The 24,633-nt window shown below is 45.8% G+C and overlaps 1 protein-coding gene and 1 non-coding gene across 14 annotated transcripts in view; both read right to left on the bottom strand.

Annotated features, from left to right (window-relative positions):
* Positions 1-24,633, bottom strand: part of LOC126272091 (voltage-dependent L-type calcium channel subunit beta-1) — a 2,208,268-nt gene that overhangs the window by 521,851 nt on the left and 1,661,784 nt on the right. The gene's annotated exons all lie outside the window — the stretch shown is intronic.
* Trnas-cga (transfer RNA serine (anticodon CGA)) lies at positions 14,127-14,201 on the bottom strand. Its single transcript has one exon. It is a non-coding gene; the product is annotated as a tRNA-Ser (tRNA).

The raw sequence follows: 24,633 nt of genomic DNA, 5'->3' as shown, positions 1-24,633 counted from the left end.
TCTGAAACGTGGACTATAACATCGAACTTTTTCCTCTCGTTTAGCACATTTGCAATTCTGTGAACTGTATCCATTAAATTTCGTCGTACAACCTACACAGTCTCCGAAAATACAGCTTCGCCAGAGGCCATGTGATCCCGACAATCGGTCGCTTTCGTCCTGTCAGTGCAACGGTAAGATCATGCACTCAGCTTCTGTACTAAGACAAGACTATTCCTATATTCTTGCACGCTGCAGTAACAGGGGAGGAGTAGAAAATGACAGCAGCTCCACCGTTCCCCAGACTCGTCAGACTTGCGGAAGTTGTACGGGAAGACAGGAATCCGATGTGGTGCTGACGTTCAAGTGGCGCCTTGATTTCTAGAGCCTGCAACCCTCAACACTCAGCTCGTACTCGGCTCCGTTTCTGACTCCTCTGTTATATGGTAGGGGTGTACAGACCTGTTAGTAACGTAGTAACGCGGACTACAAAACCGCTACTGTGACTACATAAGAGCCACAATTTGATAAATATCATGTCGAGAGACAAGTTATTATTCAGTATCTGGCACACCTGCACCAGTGTCAGCTAGACTGGGCTCAAAAGATCTCTGAATTCTACAAGAACTCACGCTGCACATTTCGGGAGCGAATGAAAGGCGAGAAGAAAAACGAAAACATTACAAGAACGAACGGCGAGGGGCGGGCTGCCCTTAGATCAATGGCGGGCCACATGCGGCCCGCGGTCTGGGCATCCCTGTTACATGAGATTTATTATTAGCGTTGGAGGAGTGACAATTAGAATTCTGACCCGCGGATCAAAGAGACACTGACAATACTTATTAATATTGCTTTACAATTGAAGTATTATCGAGAGTTAATCCAGAAGCGCCGACACTAGTATTGTAAGTAGGCTGTTTAGGTTTTTTTATTGGTAACGCCACGTAGAGCTCTGTATGAAAATCACTGGCTGTGCTGTGCGCAGTCTGTGGCTGGTCGGCATTGTTGCAAAAGTCGCTATTGTAGCGTTGGGCACTTGGCTGTTAACAGAGCGTAGCGTTGCGCAGTTGGAGGTGAGCCGCCAGCAGTGGTGACTGTGGGGAGAGAAAGGGCGGAGTTTTGAGAGCGGATGATCTGGACGTGTGTCCATCAGAGGCAGTAAATTTGTAAGACTGGATGTCATGAACTGCTATATATATTATGACTTTTGAACTTCATTAAGGTAAATACATCGTTTGTTCTCTATCAAAATCTTTCATTTGCTGACTATGCCTATCAGAAGTGAGTGCCTTCAGTAGTTTGAATCTTATTTAGCTGGCAGTAGTGGCGCTCGCTGTATTGCAGTAGTTCGAGTAACGAAGATTTTTGTGAGGTAAGTGATTTGTGAATGGTATAGGTTAATGTTAGTCAGGGCCATTCTTTTGTAGGGATTATTGAAAGTCAGACTGCGTTGCGCTAAAAAAATATTGTGTGTCAGTGTAGTGTTGATCATAATAGGTAAAGAGCGAAATGTCTGCTTACGTTCAGTTCTGCTCAGCTGTTTGAAAATCAAATAATGTAAGAGGTTTAAGCACAGTATTCCATTAATTTTTCTAAGGGGACGTTTCAGTATTATTGCTAATCGATGCTACAGTTCGTTGCTAGGAGCCAATGCTTTGCAGCCGCGTACGGAGAGAGACCTCTCACAAACGGAGAGAGACTTTGTCGAAGACGGCTAAAATGTCCGTAATTTGTATTTATTTCGCAGTTATAGTTTTCAGTTACCCCTGCTTTATTTCGAAATCGAGAGGTAGGCGGGGCAAAAGGGCGCAACTGCTGCAAGACACTAGGTTACAGGTCTGAATGTTCTATTTTATAATCCAAGCCTGTAGATGTCTCATGCACACAGTTTCAGATGGTGCGATCGTCGCTATCAACTGAGCAACCAACACTACATGACACTAAGATATCTTACGAATTGAATATTCCCAACACAGTCAGCAGAAATAAAGCGTGTGAAGGGATTTACGAGTAATATTACCGCACGACTGCCTTTCACTTTCCTTATTTCGCCTTTTACGGCCCGTCGACGGCGTGACGGATTAGGCAAACGTATCTGATGTATTTGCGAGAGGAAAGTTATTTGGCGCCCCGGCTCTGTGAGTGCGGTGTGCACGTTTGTTGGAATTGTAAACTGCGTCGGGTGTGTTCGTGAACGGATTAGATAAGGCCGAACGTGGAAGCCGAGCCGCTATACGACGGCCACAAAATCGATTGCAGCACACGCATCATAAAAAGCACTCGCGTTAACATCTGCCTCGCGACAGGGCATGTAACTGGAGCGTGAATTCTGCTGAACTGGAGGTAACTCAAGTAGCCGATTTCTGGCTTTCAGTTTCTGTATTTCATTTCCGGTTAGCGGAAATTGAAAAAGCTTTATAAAACACATGTCCCGTTTTTATTTTTATTATTATCATCGTGTCAGAAAGATACATAAACCAAGGTTCATGCAGTTGTTGACAGACCAACACAGTTTGTATAATCTTTACCAAAATTTGGCCACTTGCAGTACATTTTCGGTCGCCTGTTGAACGTCGCTTTCTGTGTAGGTGGCCGGACTCAGTCGACAGCCTGTTCCTCTCCGTAGCTGCACTGCGTTTTGTTCTCTTCAGTGTAAGGTCAACCCGTCATCTGCCCACTCCTGACCTCAGCCTATTCAAGGACTTGCACAACGGCAAATTCTTACCATCAACAGGGGGTGAAAATTCCGAAAATACTTTCCAACCAGTAGAGTGGGATATCTCAGCTCTCCATAGTTGCAACCTGGCTTCATCAGTGGTTGCTAGTTTTTCGATGTTCTGAGGAAACTTTTCCTTGACCTTAATCGTTGTGGGTACGGTTGTTGCCCATGCACGGGATGCGTTTTCTCCTGCTCCAGTTTCGTTCTTTCCCTATTTGCTGCTCTTTATCTTCGAACAGGAGGTGGTGTAATTCCTGCAAGGTTGAAGAGCCATTCGACTGCAGCTGACTTCAAGCACCCTGTTGTAACTCTGCATGTGTCGTTTAGGACAATATACACCTGTTTGGCACGTGTTGGCTTATACCAAACAGGACTGGCATAATCTGCAGCGCAATAGCATAATGCCATTGCAGAAGTTCGTATGGTTTCAGCTTGACTGCCCCACTGTGATTCGGCCAGTTTTCTCAGTAGGTTGTTCCTATTGGAGACTTTAGATTTTAAATTCATGCCGTGCTGTTTGAACGTTAGAGGTCTGTCGAATGTAATTCTTAGAGTGGGGGAGTGTCACAGTGTTCCAATTTAACCTCTGACTATTCTATCTTTAATTTGCGGGTGGTTTCCCTATTTCTCAGGTGGAAAGCACACAATTGGTCTTTGTTGCGTTCGCTTTAAGATGGTTTATTCAGTAGTATTTTGACAGATCTTCAACAGCACTCTTTAGGATGATTTCTATCGAAGTTTGTGCTTTTGGTTGCCAGGGCGAGATCATCAGCATATAAGAAATCCTACGGTTGGAGATTATGGGCTGGTCGTTACTATATATATTCAACAGAACTGGAGCCTACACACTTCCCTGGGGAAGGCCATTTTCTATCATCGGCCATTCTGTCCTTGGTGGTCAACGAAGAATCTCCGGTTCCACAGAAGACTGGCGATGAGCCTGGTGAGGCTGGTGAGGCTGAAACCCATGATTAGATCGTAGACCTTGTTTAGTAGTAGTTGGTGGCTGACGTTGTCGTACGCTACTGTCAAGTCCACGAATACCACTCCTGTCACCTTATGGGCTTCAAAGCCATCTACTATGAACTAAGTAATACTGAGTAATTGTCCTGTGCGGCTTTTACCAGGGCGGAATCCAGCTTGCTGAGGTACAAGCAAGGGATCAAAAACATGTGAGAAATGGTTTAAACTCATTCTCTCTAGGAGTTTGTAAAGGCGACACAGTAGAGCGACTGGTCTAGAATTCTTTGGATTGTTCCTTTCTTTACCAGGTTTCAATATAGTAACTACTCGGTTGTTTCATCACATCTTTGGAAATTGATATATATATCAATACATTTATTGAAGAGTTGGAAAATCGAATCCTTTGTTGCTAATCCAAAGTGCTTAATTTTCTCAGTTCGTACATCGTCCAAGCCAGCTGACTTACAAGTTTTACTCTGCTTAATAGCCTTCTGTAATTCATCCATCGTGAATGGGAGTGAAAAGTTGTTGTTTTCCTCTTGCGCAGTTCTTCGTAGTTTTGGTTTTTTGGTCTAATTGCTGGGATTCCCATTTAGCAGTAGCTGGTGTGCTATTTGGTTCGCTGTGATATTTTGGTGTGTAGTGGTCTTAGTTGTATCACTGCACAGGCGTCGCAGAAGTCTCCCTGCTTTATGACTGTGTTTTCAGCTCCAGGTTTTATATTGTTTTAAAACATTTTCCTCTTTTTGAGTCTCTTATAGAGAAAATGAGTTCGTCTCCTGTTTCTACAGTTGTTTCACTGAAATTTATGTGACATCACTATAGGGGTTATCGGCTAAACGGCTAATCAGTTGCAACATACTGCAAATTCATTAAGGAATCAGCTCACTTTACCCTCGAACCTACCCCAGTCTCATACGAAGGAGGACTACAGAAAAAAAGTTGCACATGTCGTACCACGCTAAGATTATCGCGCAACAAGAGTAGCCAATTGTTAGCAGAGAGCACGTGTTCTGGGTTTCCTGCAGACATACTCGTAATCCTCCCGCGGCACAAACAACAGGCACATCACAGTGTGGTAGAGAAACGGCAAGTCAACTAGACACTCAAAAGTTTAAGGTACGCTTGAGAGTACATTTCTTATGGCGAAAACGTCTAAATTACACGTGGATTCATTGTGAAATTCTGACAGCATAGGAAGCAAATGCTGTTCTTGTGAAACGGCGGCAGCAGATTGACCAGTGTCTCACAGACGTGGGTAGTGAAGACCGGGGTGGAATGCTGCCGACGTCTACAACAGACGGCGTCCTCCAGACAATCGAGGAACTGGTGTGCAAAAGTTGAAATTTTTTTAACAATGAGAAGTTTCACACTGCGATTTTCGAAAGGCTCCTTGACCATGGAGTTCATTTCTGTCACGGAGGATTTGAACAGTTGGTGGAACTTGTCTTACTCTACTTTCGTCTCTGAAATGCACTGAAAATTCTACATCTACATCTACATCCGTACTCCGCAAGCCACCTGACGGTGTGTGGCGGAGGGTACCCTGAGTACCTCTATCGGTTCTCCCTTCTATTCCAGTCTCGTATTGTACGTGGAAAGAAGGATTGTCGGTATGCTTCTGTGTGGGCTCTAATCTCTCTGATTTTATCCTCATGGTCTCTTCGCGAGATATACGTAGGAGGGAGCAATATACTGCTTGACTCTTCGGTGAAGGTATGTTCTCGAAACTTCAACAAAAGCCCGTACCGAGCTACTGAGCGTCTCTCCTGCAGAGTCTTCCATTGGAGTTTATCTATCATCTCCGTAACGCTTTCGCAATTACTAAATGATCCTGTAACGAAGCGCGCTGCTCTCCGTTGGATCTTCTCTATCTCTTCTATCAACCCTACCTGGTGCGGATCCCACACTGCTGAGCAGTATTCAAGCATTGGGCGAACAAGCGTACTGTAACCTTCTTCCTTTGTTGTCGGATTGCATTTCCTTAGGATTCTTCCAATGAATCTCAGTCTGGCATCTGCTTTACCGACGATCAACTTTATATGATCATTCCATTTTAAATCACTCCTAATGCGTACTCCCAGATAATTTATGGAATTAACTGCTTCCAGTTGCTGACCTGCTATTTTGTAGCTAAATGATAAGGGACCTATCTTTCTATGTATTCGCATCACATTACACTTCGCTACATTGAGATTCAATTGCCATTCCGTGCACCATGCGTCAATTCGCTGCAGATCCTCCTGCATTTCAGTACAATTTTCCATTGTTGCAACCTCTCGATACACCACAGCATCATCTGCAAAAAGCCTCAGTGAACTTCCGATGTCATCCACCAGGTCATTTATGTATATTGTGAATAGCAACGGTCCTATGACACTCCCCTGCGGCACACCTGAAATCACTCTTACTTCGGAAGACTTCTCTCCATTGAGAATGACGTGCTGCGTTCTGTTATCTAGGAACTCCTCAATCCAATCACACAATTGATCTGATAGTCCGTATGCTCTTACTTTGTTCATTAAACGACTATGGGGAACTGTGTCAAACGCCTTGCGGAAGTCAAGAAACACGGCATCTACCTGTGAACCCGTGTCTAAGGCCCTCTGAGTCTCGTGGACGAATAGCGCGAGCTGGGTTTCACACGATCGTCTTTTTCGAAACCCATGCTGATTCCTACAGAGTAGATTTCTAGTCTCCAGAAAAGACATTATATTCGAACATAATACGTGTTCCAAAATTCTACAACTGATCGACGTTAGAGATATAGGTCTATAGTTCTGCACATCTGTTCGACGTCCCTTCTTGAGAACGGGGATGACCTGTGCCCTTTTCCAATCCTTTGGAACGCTTCGCTCTTCTAGAGACCTACGGTACACCGCTGCAAGAAGGGGGGCAAGTTCCTTCGCGTACTCTGTGTAAAATCGAACTGGTATCCCATCAGGACCAGCGGCCTTTCCTCTTTTGAGCGATTTTAATTGTTTCTCTATCCCTCTGTCGTCTACTTCGATATCTACCATTTTGTCGACTGTGCGACAATCTAGAGAAGGAAGCACAGTGCAGTCTTCCTCTGTGAAACAGCTTTGGAAGAAGACATTTAGTAATTCGGCCTTTAGTCTGTCATCCTCTGTTTCAGTACCATTTTGGTCACAGAGTGTCTGGACATTTTGTTTTGATCCACCTACCGCTTTGACATAGGACCAAAATTTCTTAGGATTTTCTGCCAAGTCAGTACATAGAACGTTACTTTCGAATTCATTGAAAGCCTCTCGCATAGCCCTCCTCACACTACATTTCGCTTCGCGTAATTTTTGTTTGTCTGCAAGGCTTTGGCTATGTTTATGTTTGCTGTGAAGTTCCCTTTGCTTCCGCAGCAGTTTTCTAACTCGGTTGTTGTACCACGGTGGCTCTTTTCCATCTCTTACGATCTTGCTTGGCACATACTCATCTAACGCATATTGTACCATGGTTTTGAACTTTGTCCACTGATCCTCAACACTATCTGCACTTGAGACAAAACTTTTGTGTTGAGCCGTCAGGTACTCTGTAATCTGCTTTTTGTCACTTTTGCTAAACAGAAAAATCTTCCTACCTTTTTTAATATTTCTATTTACGGCTGAAATCATCGACGCAGTAACTGCTTTATGATCGCTGATTCCCTGTTCTGCATTAACTGATTCAAATAGTTCGGGTCTGTTTGTCACCAGAAGGTCTAATATATTATCGCCACGAGTCGGTTTTCTGTTTAACTGCTCAAGGTAGTTTTCAGATAAAGCACTTAAAAATATTTCACTGGATTCTTTGTCCCTGCCACCCGTTATGAACGTTTGAGTCTCCCAGTCTATATCCGGCAAATTAAAATCTCCACCCAGAACTATAACATGGTGGGGAAATCTACTCGAAATATTTTCCAAATTATTCTTCAGGTGCTGAGCCACAACAGCTGCTGAGCCCGGGGGCCTATAGAGACATCCAATTACCATGTCTGAGCCTGCTTTAACCGTGACCTTCACCCAAATCATTTCACAATTCGAATCTCCGTCAATTTCCTTCGATACTATTGCACTTCTTATCGCTATAAACACGCCTCCCCCTTCACTGTCCAGCCTATCTCTGCGGTATACATTCCAATCAGAGTTTAGGATTTCATTACTGTTTACGTCTGGTTTCAGCCAACTTTCTGTTCCTAGTACTATATGGGCGTTGTGACCGTTTATTAATGAGAGCAGTTCTGGGACCTTTCTATAGACGCTTCTGCAGTTTACTATTAGCACATTAATATTGTTATTCCTTGTTGCATTTTGCCTACTCCTTCCTTGCCGCGTCTCAGGAGGCGTCTTGTCGGGCCTAGGGAGGGAATTCTCTAACCTAAAAAAACCCCATGTGCACTCCACACGTACTCCGCTACCCTCGTAGCCGCTTCCGGCGTGTAGTGCACGCCTGACCTATTCAGGGGGACCCTACATTTCTCCACCCGATAGCGGAGGTCGAGAAATTTGCACCCCAGCTCTCCGCAGAATCGTCTGAGCCTCTGGTTTAAGCCTTCCACTCGGCTCCAAACCAGAGGACCGCGATCGGTTCTCGGAACGATACTACAAATAGTTAGCTCTGATTCCACCCCGCGAGCGAGGCTTTCCACCTTCACCAACTCCGCCAACCGCCTGTACGAACTGAGGATGACCTCTGAACCCAGACGGCAAGAGTCATTGGTGCCGACATGAGCAACAATTTGCAGTCGGGTGCACCCAGTGCTCTCTATCGCCGCCGGTAGGGCCTCCTCCACATCTCGGATGAGACCCCCCGGCAAGCAGACAGAGTGAACACTGGCCTTCTTCCCCGACCTTTCCGCTATTTCCCTAAGGGGCTCCATCACCCGCCTAACGTTGGAGCTCCCAATAACTAATAAACCCCTCCCCCCGTGTGCCTGCTCGGACCTTGCTGAAGGAGCAGCCACATGTCCACTCACAGGCAGAGCGGGCGATGCCACACGGCCAGCCTCCACATTGACCCTCCGCCTCGTGCGCCGCGAACGCCGCTGAACCCGCCACTCCCCTTGGGGAGAGGGTGGCCCAACCGCGCCCGGTACCCGCGAAGATGTCTCGACAGCAGGGACAGTGGGTGAAGCATCTAACACCTGGGGTGCACCATGCGACGCACCAGACTCCCCACTGCCGCTACACTCCGAGGCAGCAGCCTGAAGACGGCTGACCGCGGCCATCAACACGCTCAGCTGTTCGCGAAGAGTGGCCAGCTCCTCCTGCGTCCGTACACAGCAGCCACACATCCTAGCCATCCTAAGAAATCAATTTACTATAGAGTGTTAATCAGCTTTTAACTAGACTGCTAATTCACTAAAGGCGGTTGATTATTGACTAAACTGTGATTGCTAACCACTTCTTGTAGAAACAAGGAAAATAGCACTACCTGTCTCTGGACGGTATTGAAAACAAACACTAGCACGACGAGCACTATGGCTGACTAAAGGGACTCTCTGACTGTATTCGAAACACACACGAGATCTATGGAACACTTAATAGCACTCTACTATTAAAGCTTCCTAAAAGCAAAAACACGCAGAAGTCACAGAGACTACGTGACTGTATTGAAAAATAGAGTCATTTATCTGTGTCACTCTTAAGTATAGTGCAGCATTCAGTAACAGTGACTTGGCCTGCCATTAAAAATGTTTAACCTACATCTTTAAGTTCCCTCGTACAATTGGTATTTAATTTCGGTTTACGACGACCATCTTCAGGGCCTAAGGCAAAATACTTTTCTAAGGCACCGTATCAACAAATGTAAGTTTGGTACAGACAGAAATAGTAAGCAAGAAAATCTATGTCGCTCCCCCTCTTTTTTTTTTAGAAAAAAAAGGAATACGGGCAATTCCGAAAGGGCTCACGCACTGAGGGTTGCGTACAAACTTGATTGTGTTTATAGATGATAACAATCATAATTTCGTGTGGCTCAAAGGCCTGGTGCAGGTCTTCCTATTGGGAGCCACTTCGGCAGCTTGCGTGCCTCTGATCCCCCACAGTTATCCAACTGGGGATAGGGGACCTACAGCTTGACATGGAATCCGAAGCACTTGTTTACGGCGACTCCTCGCGTCGTTGAGAAGAGAAGTTTCGATTAAAACCAATACTACAGAATCCGAAGTCCGACCGAAATTAGATCACACGACCTCTCAGTTTCGAGGCACGCTTTACCGCTAGACCAGCTGGGCTGACATGTATGTAGACAGCTCATCTAGGTTAATGAGTGAGTTTGCCAGTATCAAAATATGTGACGTAAGGCCGTATATTTCTGCTGTGTTGACTTAAAAGCTTAATTTTCTTACATTGCCAAGGACAGTAGGTGTTAGAACCTGATAGAAGTTTCAACTGGATACTTCTACTCGTTACTGACAAAAAGAGGTCTTAACAGACCACAAAGCCATCCTACAAGGGTTCCATTTTTACTAACTGAGGAACCCTAAAAATGAAGTCCATAAACAGCATGTCTTTTCCAATATGCTGGATGTTGTACTTGGAATTTTTTTTATAAGAAAGGACATAGCTTTCCTGACTTAAAGTGTCTTCATTGTAACGTATTTATACATGTTAGATGGATGCGTTAGAAAAGTATTCTTAATCAGACTGGAATTATGCAGCAATTACATAAGATACGATTATGTTGCGAATCCTTAGAAAAAAGGAACTGTTTTTTTATTCTTTGAGTGTGTCTGAGAGGAGAAGTTTACAGTTAGTATGTATTATGGTATCTACATCAACATCTACCGGGAGAGCGGTGTGCTGACCACACGCCCCTCCTATCCGCATCCTCCACCGAGGATGACACGGCGGTCGGATGGTCCCGGTAGGCTACTCGTGGCCTGAAGACGGAGTGAGTACATCAGCATCTACATCGGAACTGTGCAAACGACTGTTGTGCACTTGGCGTGCGGAGCACCCGAAGAATTACTGTTTAAATTTGTGTGATGCTGTACGTCATCTACTCTTGACTTGATGGTCACAACGGGAGCGACGCCAAAGTGACTGTCGTAAATTTATCGATTCCTAGCGAAAATAATTGTAAATAGGTTTTTTCGGCATGGTTGACGTCTATCTTCAAGCGCGTGCAAGCTAAAATTTTCCAACTTTTCCACGACGTTCTTCCGAGGGTGAGACAAACATGTGACCATTCCGGTTGCTCTTCTTAGTACAATTTCAATATCCACTGTTAGTCCTATTTGTTATTGGTCCTATACATCTCAGCACTATTGTAGGATTTGGCATTTTGCAGCCGATCTTCTTTGCCGACTGACTGCCTTTTCCCAGCATCTTACCAATGAACTCAAGTCTGCCAACTGATTTACATACGACTGAGCCTCTATGATCGTTTCACTTCGTATGCTCACAATTTGTTAGTTCCAGGTGTTTGTACGAATTGACTGATTCCAGTTGTGACTCACTGATATTGTAATCTCTCAGAATTACTTTCTGGTATTATTCGAAGCTTATTATTTCATATTTATGAACATTAATTGTGATGGGTGGTACCAAGGCAAGGCAAATGATGAGGCAGCTATTCAATTAGACTGTTTCTCAGCGAGGAATAGGTAGACGCATATTGTGAGTTGGTAGGGGAGGGAAGAGACAAAAAAAGGTGTTAAAATTGAGAACTACGGAAAGTCTTAACAAACAGGCAGATCGAAATCTGCGTATGCACGCAGTTTTGGAATAACGTACTGAGACACGTAGGGACGCGAATGTAGCGTCGTCACTCCACTGGAGGGTGAAGAGACTTCTCGATCGCGGTGTGCGGATTCTCAGTCCGGCTAAGCACCAATTTCGCTCATTGACGAATCCATCTAAGTTAGAGTGGGCCTCGGCGTTGAACCGAGCCACACATGCGCGCACTAACTCCCAGCGTGAGCGCGGCCAGCCGTCATCGTACGGTGACCACCGAACGGTACGTCAAGGTTTTGGCAGACGACTCCGACAAGATGCGAGACGGAGCTCAACCGCGTCGAAGCAGGAGGGTGTCTGATGTCCTGCAGCAGCGCTTCTGGCTCTGGGGTACCCAGAGGCCACTGGTATAGGCCCCGATGGCCTGCCATATTCTCCGCATCTGAACACATGCTCCTTTTTGTGTGGCTGTATTAAAGACAAAGTGTACAGCAATAACCCCGAAACCATTTCTGAACTGCAAACAGCCATTCAAGAGATCGACTACAGCCGCGATGTTCCGACACTTCAGCGGGTCACGCCAAATTTCGCTATTCGTCTGCGCAACATAATCTCCAATAATGGCAGGCATATCGAACGTGTCATAATCCAAAACTAAATATCTGTAGTGACATTTATATCTTGAATAAAGTGTGTACACGCCGTAGTTTGTAACTAATGTATCATTTCTTCATATAATTCAGTAATTAACACCCTGTACCGCTTCTTTACAAAACATCGCAAATGATGTAGAGAAAAGGTTTCCAAGTAATTTAGGGAAGAAGCGATGAAAAAATAACTTTACTGGAAGAACGGCATCAGCCTACTATGATTATAATATTTCTACCATTCCTATAAAGTGTGTAGTCAGTGGAATTCTTATTCCTAAGGTTCTTCTCTATATTAAAAGTTAATGTATTCTCCAACTAAAGTATAAGACGCAATCTGGACGACAGTCGGAGTAAAGCTTCGCGGTAGTAAAAATCGTTAATCTTACTGTATGACTGAATTCCATTTGAGAAAAGAATATTCATCACTCGAAATAGGAGTGCACGGGCGAAGAAAAAGTGAAACGTGTTCCTCAGTCATCAAAAATTCGTCTGCTATGCCGAAAACATCTCAAATCGTTGATGAGCACCCGTCCATAAGAAAGGCGCAATAAACTCTGTAACTTTCCTTTTGGATTGCGACAGAAATTCCACTACTTACAGGAATAAACGACGTTTCGTCCTCCTCATTTCTCTCGATCGCAAGCCACGAAGAACATTAACTTTCAATATTTACATCCTTATTCATTCCATGAGATACACTAAGCAACCATGCGTAATGGCGACTTGGTGAACTAACGGGGCCTTGTTTGATAAAGTAGACATGGAATAAGCTTTCCCTCATAGTATGCTACCACCCCCACTTGACTTTGTCGCTCGGGGGTTTGTGATTTGACGTATAAATTTCTTATACACCTTGTCAAGATGTTTTAACTGAATGAGCTGCCAAATAAGTCGAAAGGCTAGTTCCCTTCTTCTGCATCGTTAACTCTTCCCGGGACTTACTCGCCTTTTGTGCTACGATAGGGGTATTTTTCATTTTAGTTTACTTTGAAAAGTGCGTTACCGCAGAAGTGAATTTCTTCGATTTCGTGACTTCAGTCTGATTAAAAACGAAAGTTGAAACTGCTGTGAGTGAAATGAACAGCATTGAGATTTATATTCTTGGTTGTCTCAAATATTTAGGTGCCATCGAATGTTTATCAACGCTTCAATAAATTAGGAGGCGAAGAAACAGATCGCACCACACAGCTAGTAAGGGACGCTGCGCCACCGGTTTCCGATTTTAGCCGAAGGCCGGTCGAACACCGTTTTAGCGTACTTATTTTAGTTGCTCGTATGTGGAGGTGTAGTGGTTTGCGGTGGACACAGTGAAACGTCGCGGTACGCCACTCTACGGCAGGTACTGCAGCACTGACGGGCGCGCCGACAATGGACGGAGCCTGGAAGCGGGCGAGCGACGCGGCTGACGGCGTGTCGCCCGCGTCGGGCCGCTCTGGGCGGACGTGTCTGCGGCCGAACTCCGCTTCCGCCAGTGCCGCAGTGAATGAACAAAGGGCTTAGCGCCGCGGCGGGTCGATGGTAACTGGCGGGCTTCATCCCGGAGCACGGCGCGACTCGCCGGAGCGGGATCGATGGGCGTGCCCTGCGGCCACGTGGACGGCGGCGACGACGACGACATGGACGGACGGCTGGCTGTCCGGAGGGCCGGGCGGCGAGGGGCGAGCGGCCGGCGGAAGCGCGCCGCCCCGCTGGGCGGTACGTCGGCCGGGGGCGGCGTCGTGTCGGCCGCGCCGGCGTCAGCAGAGCTCTGCAGGGCGGCCCTCCAGCCAACCCAGCTGACAGTTCGTGCCGTCTCCAAGTTTGTACGCGAACTCGTTATAGCATACACGAAAACCAAAAAGAAATCGCAGAACACTCTGAAGAAGAAGAAGCCGAACTTCTCGACACAAGAGAGAAACTGTCGTATCTTCCAAGTTCCCAACCAATTGAAAATGTGTGTGCAGCGTCACTGGAACCCGGTCCCTCCCATTTGCGGCCAATCCTCTTTCTGGAAGAGTCCTCGACTGGAGCTCCTTAATTCTTCATCGTACTTTGCCCAGTCCTGTTACGAGGGTGAGCCAAATGAAAACCTTAAATCCAAAATGAGATTTTCCCTCTGCAGCGGAGTGTGCGCTGATATGAAACTTCCTGGCAGATCAAAACTGTGTGCCGGACCGAGACTCGAACTCGGGACCTTTGCCTTTCGCGGGCAAGCGCTCTACCAACTGAGCTACCCAAGCACGACTCACGGCCCGTCCTCACAGCTTCACTTCTGCCAGTACCTCGTCTCCTACCTTCCAAACTTTGCATAAGCTCTCCTGCGAACCTTGCGTTTGAAAACCTTTAATATTTTTTAAATATTCTTTATTGTGCAGAAGTGGTACAAAGCTGTATCACTTTTCAACATAATCTCCCCCACGTTCAATGCAAGTCCTCCAGCGGTTACAAAGTGCCTAAATTCCTTTAGAAAAAAATTCTTTTCGTAGTCCGCGCAACCACTCGTACACCGCGTGGCGTATCTCTTCGTGAGAACGGAACTTCTTTCCCCCCATTGCGTCTTTGAGTGGTCCGAACATATGGAAATCACTTGGGGCAAGGGCTGGTGAGTATGGTGGATGAGGAGGACACTCAAAATGCAGGTCTGTGATTGTTGCGACTGTTGTACGGGCAGTGTGGGGCCTTGCATTGTCATGTTGCAAAAGGACACCTGCTGACAACAATCCACGTCGCTTCGATTTGGTTGCAGGCCGCAGCTGATTTTTTAGGAGATCTGTGTACGATGCGCTGGTGACAGTGGCCCCTCTACGCCTGTGATGCTCCAAAATGACGCCTTTTTCGTCCCAAAGGAGAGCCAGCATAACCTTCCTTGCTGATGGTTCTGTTCGAAACTTCTCTGGTTTTGGTGATGAGGAATGGCGTCATTCCTTGCGCGCTCTCTTCGTTGCCGGTTGGTGGAAGTGAGCCCATGTTTCGTCCCCAGTAACGATTCTTGCAAGGGAGGCATCACCTTCTCGTTCGAAGCGCCGAAGAAGTTCTTCACAAGCACCAACACGTCGTTCTCTCATTTCAGGAGTCAGCTGCCGTGGCACCCACCTTGCCGACACTTTGTGAAACTGGAGCACATCATGCACAATATGGTGTGCTGACCCATGACTAATCTGTAAACATGCCGAAATGTCATTCAGTGTCACTCGGCGGTTCTCCTTCACTATGGCTTCAACTGGTGCAATGTTCCGTGGAGTCACAACTCGTTGTTCCTGACCTGGACGAGGAGCATCTTCCACTGAAGTCAAGCCGTTTGCGAACGTCCTACAACGTTGGTAGACTTGCTACTGTGACAAACATGCATCATCGTACTAAAACCTTCATTCGTCTATGATTTTCAATAGCTTTCACACCGTCACTACGCAAAAGCCGAATAACAGAACGGTGTTCTTCGCTGGTGCAAGTCGCAAGTGGGACGTCCATTTTTATACTGATACTGCGACGGTATGTGTGCATCTGTACTATGCTGCGACCTGCAAGCCATTCTGCACGCTGTTTGTAGCACACTTATCAACTTACAGGATAACGGCGCGAAATTTCGATTTGTTATTACAAATTTAAGGTTTTCATTTGACTCACCCTCGTATTACGTATTCTATTCAGCAGAACCTCTGAGAAGAGAAACAGAGACCGTCAGACTGCATCGTTAGATTGGTTCATGAGGCGTCCCTGGATGTTAACTAGGTAACAGATATTAATTCAGAAGACAAAGATTTGGTTCAAAATAGCTCTGAGCACTTTGTGACTTAACTTCTGAGGTCATCAGTCGCCTAGAACTTAGAACTACTTAAACCTAACTAACCTAAGGACATCACACACATCCATGCCCGAGGCAGGATTCGAACCTGCGACCGGAGCGGTCGCTCGGCTCGAGGCTGTAGCGCCTAGAACCGCACGGCCACTCCGGCCGTCCAAAGATTTGGGTTTAAATCCCACATCAGTGGGCGAAATTTCATTAGGGACTAAAAGATACCTTTTGTGTCAACGTTTAAACGTGATTCTCATGGTTTTGCTACATAAAAATTCAAAATATCCGTCGTCAAAATGATGCACTTGCAGCATGCAAATGACATCGTTAGGGAAGCTAGTAGGGGCGTTCAACAAGTAACCCAACACTTGATTTTCTCCGCCAGTTTCGTTTGAAAAAATAAAATCGGAATTTGTGACGTCGTCGACTATTCCCGCTTCCCAGTTAGCCGTGCGGTCTAACGCACGGCTTTCCGGGCGGGAAGGAGCGCATGGTCCCCGGCACGAATCCTCCCGGCGGATTTGTGTCGAGGTCCGGTGAACCGGCCAGTCTGTGGATGGTTCTTAGGCGGTCTTCAATGCATTCGGCGAATGCGGGCTGGTTCCCCTTATTCCGCCTGAGTTACACGATGTCGGCGATTGCTGTGCAAACATGTTCTCCACGTACGTGTAGACGACCATTACTCTACCACGCAAACATAGGGGTTACACTCGTCTGGTGTGAGACGTTCCCTGGGGGGTCCACTGGGGGCCGAACCGCACAATAACCCTGGGTTCGGTGTGGGGCGGCGGAGGGGTGAAGTGGACTGCGGTAGTCGTCGTGGGGTTGTGGACCTCTGCGGCTGCGGCTGCGGCTGCGGCGGAGACGGGGCCTCTCCGTAGTTTCTAGGTCCCTGGTTAACATACAATACAGTACATACAATACAATTCCCGCTTCAGACACTATAGTTTAACGAAGGTCCGATAGGTGGTGGCGCTATTCGTAGCCTTCAAAATGGCATCTGTAACGGAGGTGCTTTCCAAACAGAGAGCTGCCATTGAGTTCCTTTTCACGGAAAACCATAGCATGACAGGTATTCATAGGTGCTTGTAGAATTTCAGCGGAGACCAGGCAGTGCACAAAAGCACGGTGAGACGCTGGGCGAGGCATCTGTGAGCAAGGTCGCGCAAACCTGTCCGACCTCACGCATGCAGCCCGGCCACGCACAGCTGCGTGTACCGCAGTGTTGAAGCGTGCGGTCGCTCTCATTCGAGGTGATGGACGGATCAAGACTAAACACCTCGCTGCTCAGCTGGACGTGTTTGTAGGTGTGGAAACGGCACTCACACCTGCAGAGCGTAACGCACCACAACCGATATGCCGCGCAGCAGCTGCATGCGTTGGCAGTGCGAACTCTAACGCGGCTGCCAACACGTAGGCGCCACGTGAGCGGACAGCGCCTGGTCGATGCCTCGTTATGTGCCGGAGCGCTGAGCTACGGCGGACAGCTCTCTTCAGGGCGTCGGGTCGTGCACAGTCGCCAGTTACCGCTGAGTCTACAAGCTGTAGTGTAGGTAGTGTTCAAACACTCGTCCATTAGTTGGCGCACTCAAAGGTGAGAGCCCGCTGGATTTCTCGTCGCTTAACAGAATAGAGGAAGGGCCGACAAATGAACGTCTGTGCGGAACTGCTTGTGCTTTACGAGACTGATTGTGACAATTCATTGTCGAACATCGTCGCTGGCGATGAAACGTGCTTTCGTCACTTTGCACCGGAAACAAGACGGTGCTCCATGGAGGGGGGCCACCCTCACTCTACTACGAAGAAAAAGTACACATCCCCACCCTCAGCCAGTAAAGCCGTCGCCATTCTCTTCCGGAACTCTGGATGGGTTATTCTATTCGATGCTCTCTCTCGTGGCACAACGATCAATTCTGAGGTGTGCTGTGCTACCCTCAGGAAACTGAAGAAACGACTTCAGCTTGTTCGTCGCCACAAAAATGCAAACGAATTTCTCCTTCTCCACAATTTTGCGCACGAAACTTCATTGGACCGTTATTCCTGGCCCACGCTGCAGCCCAGGTGTCGCGTCTTCGGACTTCCAACTGTCTGGCCCAATAAAGGATGCGAGAAGTAGTACGAGGTTGATGGGGAAGTTATCGATGCAGACAGACGTTGGTTCCGAAGTCGACCAATAGAGTAGTTCCAGGCGGGCTAGAGACCCTGTCAGTAAGGTGGCGTAAGGCCGTCGTATTGAACATAGAGTACATTTTTTGGAGCCAGAAGAGTCGTAAATTATATGGACCACTGGATTCCTGAACAAAACCAACCTGCTTTCAGGAAGAAAATGTTTTCCATCACTTATTAAAGCCCCTCGTAAAACTGTAGTCGATAATTGCCTCGAAAATGTCGAAACGACACCAACACACGTTCACACTTGGAAAAGAGGAGGAGGAGAAGAAGAAGAAGAAGAACAGGGAGGCACGTGCCCATCCTCCCCCCCCCCCCTTCCCCCCCCCCCCCACACACACACACACACAGAGAGAGAGAGAGAGAGAGAGAGAGAGAGAGAGAGAGAGAGAGAGAGAGAGAGAGAGAGAGAGGGAGAGAGAGAGGGACAGAGGGAGAGGCCGATGGTCTCTTGAGGGTATCGTTTGAGAAGACTCATTGTCATCGTCGAGGAAACGCGAACCAACAATGAAAAAGGTCAGTACGTATAACTCTGAAGTTACAAATTATCTAAATTAACCCCAAATTAGGACACCACCAGATAGTAATTCAATCAGACTCCTTGTACGATTCAGAGGGTACCGGGATTAACAACCAGAAGAGAAGTCGACCAAACGGGGAAAAAAGGAAACAAGTGTTAACAAAAACCTCTAGGGAGGAAATAAAGTAGACTATTTAAGCACTTCGAATCTTTCAGCAAATAGGTACTGTACCGAAACTGCATCAGTGCATCAGACTGTGTACAGAAGCGAGTTACTAAACTTACTGGTCAGATCTCGAAAACGAGCATCATTTTCACAATGAGAAACTTCATCCACTTTAATAAAGACGAGAACAAAAATTTCCGGAAAATGAGTAAACTTCAGAAACATCTTTAGAAATGGGGTAACAGGGAGTAGAACTGGCACCCTGAGGGTTCCGCACAAACGTGACACTAAGTCATGTGTACGGGCACACACTGAAGAGCCAGCGAGACCTGCCTCACGTCGTGCACTGGCCCAGCGGGCAAGCAAAAGTGCCGCTGCACGGTCTCGGCTAACGTCTGAAGTAGTGCTGGAGGGAATTGACAACATGAATCCTGCAGGGCTGTCCATAAATCCAAAAGAGTGCGATGGGTGGAGATCTCTTCCGAACAGCACGTTGCAAGCCATCCCAGATATGCACAATAATGTTCATGTCTGGGGAGTTTGGTGCCCAGCGGAAGTGTTTAAACTCAGAAGAGTGTTACTGGAGCCACTCTGTAGCAATTCTGAACGTGTGGTATCGCACAGTCCTGCTGCATTTGCCGAAGTCTATCGGGATGCACAATGGCCATGAATGGGTGCAAGTGATCAGGCAGGATGCTTAGGTACGTGTCACCTGTGAGAGTCGTATCTAGACGTATCACGAGTCCCATATCACTAACTGCACACGCCCCACACCATTACAGAGCCTCCACCAACTTGAATAGTCCCCTGCTGACGTACAGGATCCTTGGATTCGTGAGGTTGTCTCCGTACCCGTACACGTACATCTGCTCGATACAATTTGAAACGAGACTCGTCAGACCAGGCAACATGTTTCCAGTCAGCAACAGTCCAGTGTCGGTGTTGACTGGCCCGGACGAGTCGTAGAGCTCTGTGTTGTCCAGCCATCATGGGGTACATATGTGGGCCCTCGGCTCCGAAAGCCCATATCGATGATGTTTCGATGAAAAGTCCGCACGCTGACACTTGTTGGTGGCCAAGCACTGAAATCTGCTACAATTTGAGGGAAAGTTTGCACGCCAGTCACTTTGAGCTATTCTCTTCAGTCGTCGTTGGTCCCGTTCTTGGAGGATCTTTTTCCGGCCGCAGCGGTGTCTCAGATTAGATGTTTTGCCGGATTCCTGATATTCACGGTACACTCGTCAAATGGTCGTACAGGAAACTCTCCACTTCGGAGATGCAGTGTCTCATCGCTCGTGAGACCAACTGTAACACCACTTTCAAACTAACTTAAATCTTGATGACCTGCCATTGTAGCAGCAGTAACTGATCTAATAACTGCACCAGACACTTATTGTCGTATATAGGCGTTGCCGAGCGCAGCGCCGTATTTCGCTGGTTGACGCATCTCTGTATTTGAATAGGCATGCCTATACCAGTTTCTTTGACGCTTCAGTGTAGTTCATCTACAGATCTTGACGAATGACTTTGCGGTTACTAGAAAAAGTCCCATAAATCGCATTATTTTTTTATTGCGTTGCCTGAGAAGTTTAAATGTTTACATCACCAAGTACCGTAGACCTCAGTATTTCATATAAATTTCAAGTCGGTACCTCCAGCCGTCCTGAGAAGAAAGGGTCTTAACAGACGGAAGGGGACACGAACAGACAGGCAGGCAGACGGACAAAAAAGATGATGATGATGTAAATCTTTCCCGATTGAGGAAGAGAACTCTATAGCAAGAGCATTATCGACGCAAATAAACATCGGAAAAATATATTATTTAAATACAAGTTGTAAAGAAACAGCAGCCGAGAAGGAACATTAGGCGTATAAAAGAAACGAACCGGCTGGTAAGAGATGTTTGACTACTGGTGGTCGTCATAACATCCTCACATAACTACTACTAGCTCCCGTTGGATGTTGCTAAACACTCATAAACCAGTTCAGAAACTAGGTGTCGCATGGATCTGGTGTGACGTAACAAAAGTCGGTAAATTTGTACATGAAATACTACGTTTACTATTAGTTTGCAATAAACAAGAAATCGGAGGTTCTGTATGTAGTTCAAACGCATAACTTTTCTGTCAGACAAAACCAGCTCTATCAGGGTGGACGATATAGAAATAGCGATGTCTACGATACGGAACTTATCATACCCATTCAAACTACTTTGGAGGTTTCCACCGTCATATCTTAACACCATATCTAAAGACGGCCTCCTAGCAATGACTCATAAGATATCTCACTGTAGATCCCTGCTAGAGGTTGAACGAAATGTGCATTCGCACAGAAGGTGATGAATTCATTGCCCATCGAGGGACATCAATTATATTAATGCGTGGTGTCTGCACTTTCAGGCTTGTTAGCATTGTAAAGTATGCTGCTACTGTATCTGTAAGTATCGACACGTCACTGGAAGTACAGAAAGTAATGGATACAACTATTAACTACCCGAGGTGAACCTGACCACGACCGACAACGTTTCTGAAATTGTTCAGGGATATTCTCCGATTGTTTCGGTATGAGGAACCCGTGGTGGCCGATAGCTCGTTGAAGAGTAATAACGTAATTACGATTTATTCGGTTCATTACTCCATCTACCTTTATTTCTCTGAAAATACCTCCACGACCATTGAACTACCTGCAATGTGCAATAAGCAAAACATAAAATACCAACCACAGAGTACTGAAACAACCAGGTACAAAAATACTATAAGCAACCGGATACAAAAATACTACGATGATGTGGGAACACTTCAGTATAGCGCAATTGTACCGCTCTTCCATTATCATCAGTGGACTCACACACGAGGCACATATCGGCCAACGCCTCATCAAGAGACCTATCCATACGACTGTCCATAACTCCTAACGAAAAAAAAAAAAAAAAAAAAAAAAACGGAGAGAGAACGCAAGACTAGTGAATGCAAGCTTGAGGACCAAGAGTCAAATTGGCATTACTGTGAGTGAACGGAACAAGCCTGTTTCCAAATAAGACACACAACGTACAGTGTTGACATGTGCGCTATTGAGCAGATATTTTCAATGTTAAGATAAACGAAGGTAAGAAATCTGTATATACTGTATTGAGGCATCGGAGATCGCGGGTCCCTTATACCGAAATACTCAGAAAATAATCCTGAACAACTTGGGAAATTTAGTCGTTAGAGTCTACTTCATCCTGTCCACCTTCAGCTTGTAAGGTTCTCTTTCATCACGGAATAAATGCAAGAATTGTGAAATGTTTCCACATAACTTTGCGACATTCTTACTACGGTGCAACACTTATTTCCGGCAACGACTGTGAGGGAGAAACTTTTAACCGTTCTATTTAATGTTCAATCGAGTTCAAATTTTGGATAATATGAGGATCAGCCGAAGCCATTGCTGGCTGAAAATTGAGAGGTGTAAATTGTGATCTGCTCCAGTGTAACTAAATGTATAGTAGGATATCAGAAAGACAGTGTATTTGTGGTACGCCTGGTTGAATAGTAATTTCAAATGCTAAAACGTATTGCCATTAACATGAATGAATACACAGTGCCTGTATCACAACAAAGTTCCGTTACTGACTTAATAGCGAGCAATATTAGCACTAAACGAACAAGCACTGTTCTTAACTCACGAGTATGCTGAAGAATTCATTAGTGTAATATAAAGGTGTACGTGTATAACGAAAGTCAACATTGTCAACTTCCCCATTTCCATGATTAAGACGTAAATGTGAGAGAATATGTAACTACAATGGATTTCTGGTGACCACAAAAGACGCCTCGAGTATCCTGACTAAATTGTGTCTCGATTATAATTTAAGAAGAGGCGACCCGCAGCTGCTATTTTATAAATGTAAATGCACGAGTTAATGCTAAGAAAAGTATTGAAAAATTAAAATAATTCCAGATAAGTAAAGATTTGTTGACGCTACAACTTCATCATTCTAATAAACGTGGTCCACTTGAAGGGTTTAACGCACAACTAACTATGCTTCCGTTTTTAAGAAATGCTCTTTCAAAGGTGAGGACACAGGATCCGTTTTAGGCCAAGTGGAAACTTTAAAGCACTTGAAACTGAGGGAATTCATTTACAAACAACAGGCCCAAGATAAAAAGGCGATTCGAAACCACGCGCACTTAAGCTGACTATGATGTTATCTCAGGCCTTACACCGCTCCACCACCGCCCACGTTAGTCCCAGCATCGCCCTTCAAATAAAGGACGGTTATGCTGTAGCTAAACTTTCGCAACTTGAGAGAGCCCTAACATGAAAAACGAGTGGTCTTAGGACAACGAAAGTTCGTGAAAACATTTGTAAGGACATGCGGAAGAGAAATAGCTAATTTGAAAGAAACAGATTTTAATTTCCACAAGAGAGGGTAATAATTGATAACTACGTTCATGTTTACGTTAGAAGTTACAAACGTTGTTCAGTGTGACCACCATCTCCATCCGCGACAGCCCGGAACCGCACAACTGTTCGCAGTGATTTTAGAGAAGGAGGAGGAGGAGATGATTAGACCTTAACGTCCCGTATACAACGAGATCGTTAAGGACGGCGCACAAGCTTGGATTATGGGAGGATGGAGAAGGAATCGGCAGTGCCCTTTCGAAGGAACCATCCCGGCATTTGCCTTAAGCGATATACGGAAATCACGGAAAACCTAAATCAGGATGGCCGGACGCGGGTTGATCCGTCGGCCTCCCGAATGCGAGTCCAACGTGGCGAACACTGCGCCATCCCGCTCAGTAGCAATATTAGAACTGTGGAGTATGGAATGTTCGGCAGTCGTGACGTAGCTTGAAAGTCGCACATTGGGTCCAGCACTCTCAGCCATAGAAACAGTAACTTTCAACAATCTGTGACGCAGACTAGCTGTCGGCCTTTCTGGGAGCAATTCCCAAACCGTCAGCTACTTTCAACTTCCGAATCATACTCTTGTCTCTTATTTCACATATTTTGCTGGGAACTAATTCATTAAAACCAGTAAGGATACCTCCTGTTGACGAAGCACAATCAAATTTGGCAGGAAACAAAGTTTCAAAGTACAAGTAAAGGAAAAACTCAGCGCACTTAATTTGTAATTATACCTTACAAAATATTTTTGACATTTGTAATTGGACTAAAACATATAGTTGCAGCACTCTCGAAGGTCCTGCAGATAACAGGCAAGAATTGTCGAGCTTCACGAGTCCCGGGAATGACGGGCTGTCTACGTACATGTTTTAAGTTTATACTGAACGCTCACAATAGTGTTTCCTACTCGCAACTGGCCTTTTTTGTTTATTAGTTTTTATTTTTACTTACTACCGACTTTTGTGCCTCTACATAGGCTCCCTATTGCAAAAACTATTTACGCATCAGTGTGAGAAATACCATTCGCACTGAGCGCCGGTGTCACCGTAGAGTGTCTTGACTATCTGTGAGTTGGACTGTGGTGGTGCATGCTGGCCAGCTCTCGATGATGAGAAGACAGGGACAAATGCGCTCAGCTGTCTACATTCATACGAGAATGGTGGTAGTAATGGCGAAGTTCGCCAACCAACCACAGTTGACTATAAATTTGGTTAGTTACTTGCATGTTCCCTAGATCAGTCGAATGATTCTTTATCGAAACTATGTGGATCGAGTCAGTTTACAGGATACGTATATATTATTATTGTTAACTTAATAATTCTTCGGAAAATATTTATCAACTCTTCTGTTGTTTTGTCTCTAGCTAGATTTATTATAACATTAGTATCCTCTGCAAAAGTCCCAAGTTTGCCTGTCAAAGTTAAGCGGAAGGTCATTTTCATATACAGGGTGTAAATTTTAGGTTGATAAACCAGAATAACTCGAAAAATAAGCTCCACACCAAAAATGCGTAGAATCCAAAGTTGATTATTTTCGAGAGGTACATCTGCTGCTGCCAAAATTAGCCCGCCACACTAGCCCTCTGGGGGTGGGGCGGGAGGTAACTTTAAAATTTCAAATTGGAACCCCAATT

Source organism: Schistocerca gregaria, chromosome 5, assembly GCF_023897955.1.
Source record: "Schistocerca gregaria isolate iqSchGreg1 chromosome 5, iqSchGreg1.2, whole genome shotgun sequence".
NCBI classification, from domain to species: Eukaryota; Metazoa; Arthropoda; class Insecta; order Orthoptera; family Acrididae; genus Schistocerca; species Schistocerca gregaria.
The sequence above is the reverse complement of the archived record's forward strand: the minus strand, read 5'-3'. Positions and strand labels throughout refer to the sequence as shown.